Genomic DNA, 9,378 nt, shown 5'->3' with positions numbered 1-9,378 from the left:
ACTATGGAAGAATCTATCGATCCGAAATACTCAAGAGGGGGGGGGGGTGTGAATTGAGGATTAAAAACTTTTACCTACTTTTCGATTGTAAGTGTATAATTAATTATTTAAAGTTTATTAATTAAACTTTAACTAATTAACCAACTAACGAGTTAAAACAAAGCAAATAAACAAAAGAGAAAGAGAGGCACACGGATTTTTGAAGTGGTTTAGTTTCACAAATCGAAACCTACGTCCACTATTCTCGATTAATAAATTTAGTACCTTTCTACGGATTACAAATTTACTAACCCAACTCGTACAACTAACCCTAATTGTAACTCAAGTGAGTATCTCTAAATACTCGAGTGACTAACTTACGCTAATAAGAAAGCACAAATGATTCTTCTAAAAGTTCAAGTTAATGAACGAGTAAGAAATCAATTAAGCACTATTATCTTAAAACGATAACGAAAGAATGAATGCACAAGTTTATATGACACACGACCTTTTCAAAATAACAAAACGGTTTTTTTGCTTGTAAAACACGGTTTTTTGCTTTTAAAATCAAATCAAATTATGCTCAAAGGTCTTACTTTCAAATGTAGCAAAGAGTAGAGTATTTATAGTAAAGGAGGAAGTATGCCACACGGTTTCCACGAAACTCTAGAAGCCGAAATAGTAGATATGTAAACAAATCATATCTTTGTTATTTCTTTCCTTAAAATCTTAGGACATAATAGAGAATATTGAAAAGATAATTTTATCAATTATTCTTCTATTATCTTTTCCTTAAATCTTAAGATATGATAAGATTTTCCATAACAAAAATATTCTTATCATATATAACCATATCAAGTTTTTTTTTTGGTGGAAATGTAAGTATTATTAAGCACCACCCAAATGGGTATCACCAATTACAACCTATTCATATTCCTTACATAATTAATTAGGCATAAACATCTAATACACCTTTCATAACAATCCTCTTTGCCTACACCATGTAATATCCTCCTGTTTAATCCCTTCCTTAGTACAATGTAGAAGCTTCAAATGACAGCCCTGCCTGACTGTTCGAATAATTTCTCCAGGATGAATAACATAATGATTGACCCTACTAATGTTTCTAGCATACCAAATCTGATACTGAGTAGCTACCATCAATCCACTTAACACTTTCCTGATGAAACCCGAATATTTCCTCAGTTTAAGCATTCCCCCAGGGCTAGGATTCCCATTCATACTGATCTGCAAAAAGTCAAACAACCTATCATAACAATGCCTGCTATAGATACACTTAGCAAATAAATGGTCATGATCCTCTTGTTGCACATCACACATGAAGCAAGTACCCAGAGTTGCAATCCTCATTTTGATCAGTCTATCCAAGGTGAGTAACCTATTCTGGTGAATAAGCCAAGAGTTAAAATAGTGGCTAGTAGTTTTAAACATGTTCCAAACCACATGGTACCATCTAATCCTGCTATTCTGATCTTGAATGAGCCAATTATATCCATCCTTGATATTATATTCGCCATCTTTCCCCAACCATTTATCATCAACATAAGCATCTCTAAATCTTGTCTTGACTTCACACACTTTCCTCCAAGCCCATGAACTTGAATTACTAGGACTATATTCCTTCCAATGTTTGCCTTTCATATAAATTTTATCAATCCATAAAATCCAGAGGTGATCCTTTTTACTGACAATCCACCAGACCAGTTTGCCCACTACATCTATATTCCAAACTTTGTTGTCTATCACTCCCAGACCTCCTGTTTCCTTACTCCTACAGACAGTTTTCCAAGACACCAAAGGAGCTTTTGAGTAGTCATCTGTACCTTCCCATAAGAAATTTCTGCAAAGTGCTTGGATTTTGTCCATCACACCAACAGGTAGGATAAAGATTTGAGCCCAGTAATTGTGGAGGGTACCAAGCACAGATTTTACTAAAGTTAGCCTTCCAGAATAAGAGATTCTCCGTTTATTCCAGCCCCTAATTCTAGTAACCATCTTCTCCACTAAACTGTTACAGTCAACCTTGGATAGTCTCTTATGAGAGATATTGACACCGAGATATTTAAAGGGAAGAGATCCCTTCTTGAAGCCAGTATTCATTAGTATATCCCTCTCCACATCAGCTGATATGCCATTTAAGATGATGTCAGATTTCTCATTGCTAATCTGTAGACCAGAAGCCTTTGTGAAGCTAGAGAACACTTCAATGATAGTGAAAACAGAAGCTATGTTACCTTTACAGAATAACAAAAGGTCGTCTGCAAACATTAGATGGGTCAGTTTGAGGCTTCTGCACAGGGAATGGTAAGTAAATCTAGGACCAGTGCATACTTCTTTTAGTAGCCTGCTCAGATATTCCATACATATGGTGAACAATAGGGGGGAAGGATGTCCTTGTCTAATCCCCTTTTGTCCCTTGAAAAATCCATGAGTATGCCCATTTAGAACAATAGAGAAAGTGGTAGTGGTCACACATAGCATGGCAAGCCTAATAAATTTGGGAGGGAAATATAAGCTAATGAGCATCTGATGGATAAAATTCCATTCAATGGAATCGTAGGCCTTTCTTAAATCCACTTTGAGCATACATCGAGAAGATACACTCTTCCTATTGTATAGTCTCACTAGATCTTGGCTTATAAGGATGTTACCCATGATGCTTCTCCCCTTTATAAAAGCTGCCTGATTAGGACTAATGATTTTAGGTAGAATAGGAGCCAGTCTAACACAAAGCAGTTTGGAAATAATCTTGTAAATAGGATTGCAGCAGGCTAAAGGTCTGAATTCCTTGACAGAAGTAGGATTCTTGACTTTAGGAATCAAGACAAGATTAGTGCTGTTCACCTGTTTCAGCAGGTGCTCATTTTGGAAAAAATCTTGCACATCATTGCACACCTCTCCTTGAATAATCTCCCATCCAACCTTGAAAAAACAACTAGAATAGCCATATGGTCCTAGGCTTTTATCATCAGGAATTGAGAACACAATATTCTTAATTTCCTCCACAGTGGGCTCCTTAAGAATATCCTCCCAGTCCTCTTCTTGCACTCTTACCCCATTCTGCATTATACTATGAGAAAACCCAGTAGTAGTAGCCTGAGTCCCAAGAAGATCCATATAGTAGTCTACAAAAGCCTGCATAATCTTCTCAGGTTCCTTACAAACTTGCCCTGTAGAATCTTCAATTTGAAGGACTTTATTATTCATTTGTCTTTGGTTGATGACTCTGTGGAACATTGCAGAGTTTAAATCCCCCTCCTTGGCCCAGTCAATTTTAGCTTTTTGTTTCAGAAACTCATCCTTTGCCTTAGCCAACATTTGATAGCTAGCTCTAGTTGAATATTCATTATCCATCAGAGTCCTATTAGTAGGATCAAGCTGTAATTGTTTCTGAATATCCAATAGCAGGCCCATTGCTATCTCTGCATTCTTCTCAACATCAGAAAAAAGAGCTTTGTTTAATGTTTTGAGGCCAGGCTTCAACAGCTTTAACTTTCTCACTACAATATACATTGGAGTCCCCTGAATTCTCCTATTCCAACCATTCTTAAGTATCTCAGCAAACTCATTCACATCAGTCCACATGTTATAAATTTGAAAGGCTTCTTCCTTGTCATATGAGTATCACCATCAGTAATAAAACATGGGCAGTGGTCATAATCTCCTTCAGGAGCATAATAAGCATAGTAATCAGGCCATTTATCACACCATCCCTCATTCACAAGCACCCTGTCAATTCTACTAAATACTCTAGTGGCACTTGGCTGTTTATTGTTCCAAGTGAAAAAAGAGCCAGTGTATTTTATGTCTTGTAAGTCACATAGTTCAACAGTATTCTGAAAAGGTAAGACCTCAGTATCCTTGACAGGTAAACCAATCTTCTCATCAAGGTACATGACATTATTAAAATCTCCAAGTACAATCCATGGTTCCACCACAACAATCCTAACCAGAGCATCCCATAAAGGTACCCTCTCCTCTATTTTGTTAAAACCATAAACATAGGTGACAAAAAATTCATTATTAGTTACCAGATCCTTAACTTTAAGGTGAATGAACTGAGCTTCCATATCCATAATGTTAACAACATATTTCTGATCCCTCCACAGAACCCATATCCTTCCACCCTCATGATACAAGTGATTTGTGATGTAAGACCAACCAACACAAAGATTATCTACTACTTTATTTAGAGATCCAGGTTTCACTCTGGTCTCAAGGAGCCCAAATAGGTCCACATTGGATTGATGTAGACGCCACTTAATATATTTTTGTTTAGTCAAACTATTTAGGCCCCTAATATTCCAAACTCCAATGCTACCCATAAGAGGCCACAGCCTCCCCTCCTCCTCCTTTATCAACCATTTCACCAGATTTAGCAAGTTCAGTATTAAAATTTGCCACAAATGCTCCTTCAGTCCTTCCTGGCATCCTTGATTCATGCCTTGTCATACGAGTAAGTATTCTAGCAGGTGTGTAGATTTCTCCCATGGTAGTAGTCAATGGTGTAACAGCTAGTGTACTCAACCCTGTATTACTACCTTGCCCACTATCTTTAGGTACAACCTCCTGAGCAGTCACCACAGTTTGTGTAATTGATAAGTAGCATTTTAGTCGTATTTTACCCATACTTTTACTCTTATTCAACTAGATTTTGTGTGCTTAAATGTCTAAAAAGCTCATTTAATTACTAATTTATAATAATTAGTCATCCTAGCTATAATTAATAATTAGTGAGATTATTGTATAATATTAGTATTAATATCATTCTAATTTAATGTTTAGGTGAAACGGGAAAGCAAGACGGAGCTTGAGACGATATAAAGGATGGCAAGAACAAAGTCAAGCTTTGACTTTATCAAAGTCAACCCGTCTTCATCACAAACCAAGTTCCCCTGCTACTTCTCTGCTACTTTTGTTTCATCATCATCATCAACCACCATTTTCCTTCTTTAATTCATCATCATGACCTTCACCATTGTCACCATTTTCGTGCTCACTCCAATCACCATACCCCGATCACCAACACACCTCCCCTGCTACTTCACCATTCACCGCCATCAACAACGACAACAACAGTCCACTGCCATCATCTTACCTTCTCTATATCGTCATTTACCCATTCATTCACACTCCGTCATACACCCACCATCATGCTCATCATTCACGCCATTAACCACCTTCACCACGTCAACACCACCATTCAACCCATCACCAGTCTCGCAGCCACCATCAACCCATCAACCCGACACCAACCCGGTTCGACTACAACAACATCACCACAACAATCAGTCGCCGTTGAATTCGTCAATATTGAACTCGGATTGGAAACCGAGTTAAGTAGAAGGAATTCGCGTCTTTGTCGGCTTACCGGCAGCCGACTCAACCCACCGGCAGGCACACACACAATTTCTCTCCTTTTTGTGAAGGTCTCGCTACCGGCATAGGTACCGGCAGCCGACATACCGGCACACAGCACTTAAATCAACGTCTCGCATCAATTCTTGCTGCTCTCTACCGGTGCCCCGTTCTGCCAGGCCAAATACCAACCGCTCCCACTACACCCACATTAATTCATCCCCTTTCTTTGTTGGTCTCGCTACCGGTGACCTCGACGGCCGCCGGTTGACCGGCAGGCACATCCTCTGCTGCGTTTTGTCGTCTTTTCCCCTTTCCCCTTTTATTTTGTTTGTTTTGTTATGATAGGGAAGTGTGTCGTTTGATTATTATTATTATTATTATTATTATTATTATTATTATTATTATTATTATTATTATTATTATTATTATTATTATTATTATTATTATTATTATTATTATTATTATTATTATTATTATTATTATTATTATTATTATTATTATTATTATTATTATTATTATTATTAATAGATTAGTAGTATAAATTACATCACACCACTTACCACACTACACACTACCATTTTTACCTTAGAAATTAGATTAGAAAATTAGTTAGTTCATCTGTCTCTCTCTCTCAATATTGTAGAACCCTAATATTTCCTCTCATTTTCATTCAATAAAAAGTTGTAATCCTTCTTTAATTATTAGCTTAATTCTTCCTTTGTTTATGCAAGTTCTTCATTTTCTCAATAGTTTACATTTAATATTTGGGTTGTATTTGGAAGACAAGAAGAAATTCATCTTCCATTATTATCCAAGTTGGTTCCTTTCCTCTTATTTGGTATTAATTCTCATCTTTTGTTTACATTTACTTCAATTGTTTACATTTCTTATGTTGTTTAATCATTATTCATCTAAAGTAGTAATCTTTATCATGTTTACAATGTTTACTTGTGTTTTGTTGCAATTTATTGTTGAATTCTTACCCATGAACATGTGTGAGTAGTCTAATCTAGGGTCTAGGGGGAATTTGGGTAATTAAGGGGATGAATTTGGGTTGTTAACCTTTTGAATTGGGTGATTATGTGGTTTTTACTCTTAATGCATTTGAAGTGTTTGTGGAAATGCCTCAATGAAAATTGGACATTTCATTAACATGTTTGGTTTACCTTGGTGCATTGTGCTATTAGATAGTTTTAGAAGTGTTTATCGATGAGTTTTAATGAAAGCTAGAACATCTCTTTGATGCATTCGATCCGTCTTGGTGCTCATGCTATTGGGTAGTCTTTATACTTTATTTGTAGCTAGTTCATCTCGATCAAGTGACAACTTATTGAAGAGCTTAAGGTGACTAAGAAATTAGTCTTAAACCCTTGACCACTATTATTACCCTTCTCTTGTTAGACCTTGTTTCTCCCCCTAATTGCCCTTTGTGAACCCAAAGACCTTAGCCTTCCCTTATTAATTAAAAAACAATTTTATTTAGTTTAAATTTTATATCTTATTGCATCTTAGTTTATAGTTTAATCAACCTCTTACTTTTGTTTGACTAAAATAGGACTTAAACGGACTAAGTATCTAACCCCCGCCATCTTTGTGTTCGACACCCGACTAAATACTACTTTTAATTGGGTTCTTTATAAATAGTTTTTGATAAGGGAAGCGACGACAAAACCCTAATATCAAAATGGCGCCGTTGCCGGGGATGGCGTTAGGTTATGCTTAGTTAGTTGAAGTTTATAGCTTTAGTCTTTACTTGTTGTTTGCTTGTTTGCTTGTTTGTGTGCTTCTTGTAGAGTGTGTGTGATTTTTGCCTTACCCTAGTGTGTAAAAGCACTAGGAGTCTTACGGTTTGTCAAGTTGTATGCCTAGGAGGAACCACCAAGCTTTGCTCTTTGACTCCGATCCCGAAAGGCTTTATAGAGCCTTAAGGAATAGGACAATTGAAAGGGTTAGAACCTCTTCTCAAGCAACCATAAACCAAGCAAATCCTCTCATCCAACCTCTAATTGAAAACACAACTCAACAACAACCAAACAACACAATTGAGCCTCCGATAGAAAATCCATTTCACAACTTCCAAATTCCAAATAGTCCACCTCAAACACCACCCCCTCATATACCAAATCCACCACCACCAATGGCTTTACGTGACCATAACCGTCCAAACCATAATGATGCTTGTAACCCCATCAATTTTGGCATCTTGGCTCCAAACAATTTTGAGATGCACCCGGCTCAAGTTGGCCTAATTGAAAAAGACTTGTTTGGAGGACACATTGAAGAAGATGCTCATGCTCACCTAAGGAGGTTCAAGAGGAAGGTCTCTATGATGAAAAAGAATGGGGCATCCGAGGATACACTAAGGATGATGTTATTCCCATTTTGTCTAACGGGCAAGGCGGATCGTTGGTTGAATGTGCACCCTCCGGACACATTTACTACATGGGATGCCTTAGCCAAGGCGTTCCTAGACAAGTATTATCCATCATCAAAGACCGCTATGCTCCGGAACCAAATTCATACCTTTCAACAAGAGGAAGGAGAGTCCCTAGGAGAGGCATGGGATAGGTACCTAGATCTACTTGCTAGTTGCCCTCATCATGGGATCCCGGCTTGGTACGTGACTCAAAACTTCTTTCAAACTTTGCTCCCAAGGACAAAAGAAATGGTGAATGCCTCCGCGGGAGGGGGATTCGATCATTTGGGTGAAGAGGAAGGCACGACTCTAATCAAGAAAATGGTGGACTCCGAGGCAAACTATGGCACAAGAGTGAATGTCTTGAGAAGAAGCAAGCACCCTCCCGAATTCTTAGTGAATGTGGAGACTAATGCTAAGCTTGATATGCTCACCAAAAAGCTTAAAGAGTTGAGTAAGAAGAAGCAAGTGAACCAAGTGAATCAATCTACCACTTCTCATGGACCATCTATGGAGGAAGTGATGCAAAGATCAACATGTGAGTCATGTGGAGGGATGGGTCACACTTATGAAGTATGTGCAAATAATCATTACAACAACTTTGATGGGAACAATGTGCAAGAGGTGAATGCTTTCCAAGCATTTAACAATTTCTCCAACCGTCCACCTAGGCCCTCATTCAACAACAACCAAGCATCCAACCAAAACTTTGCCAACCAATCTCAAGCATACCAAGATTATGGGTGTAACCAAGGGAACCAAGGTAATCAAAACTTTTACCAAGGAAACCAAGGTAATCAAGCCAACCAAGGGTTTGGTCAAGGGTTCAACCAAGGGTTCAATCAAGGATACAACAATAATCAAAGGTACAACCAAGTGCAAAATCAAGGGTTCAATCAAGGGTACCAATGGAACAACCAAAATTCCAACTTTAAAGATCAAGGATATGACTTTCCTCCTCCAATTTCCAACCAACCTTTAAACCAAGAGCCACCACCCCAACAAGCAAGTAATACCATGGGAGATGATAAATATGACAACTTAGTGAAGTTGATAGGGGATTTGGCAAGTAATACCCAACAACAAATCAAGAGTCTTGAAGCTAAAGTGGCTTCCCAAGATCTCATGAGTTCTCAAAAACCACCGGGTGTATTTCTAATACAAGGGCAAAATCCAAGAGACCCTATGAAGGCAAAGAAAGTTAATGCTATCATGGTTGGAGTTGAAGAGGAAAAAGAAGAGTCATTTGACTTGCCAAGTCAAGAGGAGTTATCTTACACTACTCCATTTTCCATGGCTATGGAAACATTCCAAGAAGTTGACCATGAGCCCGAAAAAGAGAGCATAGAAGACTATGTGCTTGAGCAAATAATGACAATTCATGGTACAAGCTTGGATTTTGAAGTCGACCCGGATAAGGGAGAGATGGTTATGACTACACCAACCATTAGGAGTGAAGAATTTGTGCTTGAGGAAATAGTGGAAGTGCCAAATGTGAGGGTAGAAGTTGAGAGGAACCCGGAAAAAGAAGAGATGATCATGGTAGAAGAACACTCTTTGGCCAAGCAAGAAGGAGCAAATGACACTTCAAGGTATGACAA

General features: G+C 38.0%; 1 non-coding gene across 1 annotated transcript; it reads right to left on the bottom strand.

Annotated features, from left to right (window-relative positions):
• Nucleotides 1-7,861: 7,861 nt before the first annotated feature.
• LOC141603738 (small nucleolar RNA R71) lies at nt 7,862-7,968 on the bottom strand. The gene has a single exon (XR_012525595.1). It is a non-coding gene; the product is annotated as a small nucleolar RNA R71 (small nucleolar RNA).
• Between the last annotated feature and the right edge of the window lie 1,410 nt (nt 7,969-9,378).

The sequence above is a fragment of the Silene latifolia genome, chromosome 9 (genome assembly GCF_048544455.1).
Source record: "Silene latifolia isolate original U9 population chromosome 9, ASM4854445v1, whole genome shotgun sequence".
Classification (NCBI taxonomy): domain Eukaryota; kingdom Viridiplantae; phylum Streptophyta; class Magnoliopsida; order Caryophyllales; family Caryophyllaceae; genus Silene; species Silene latifolia.
This window is presented reverse-complemented; position numbering and strand designations above follow the sequence as displayed.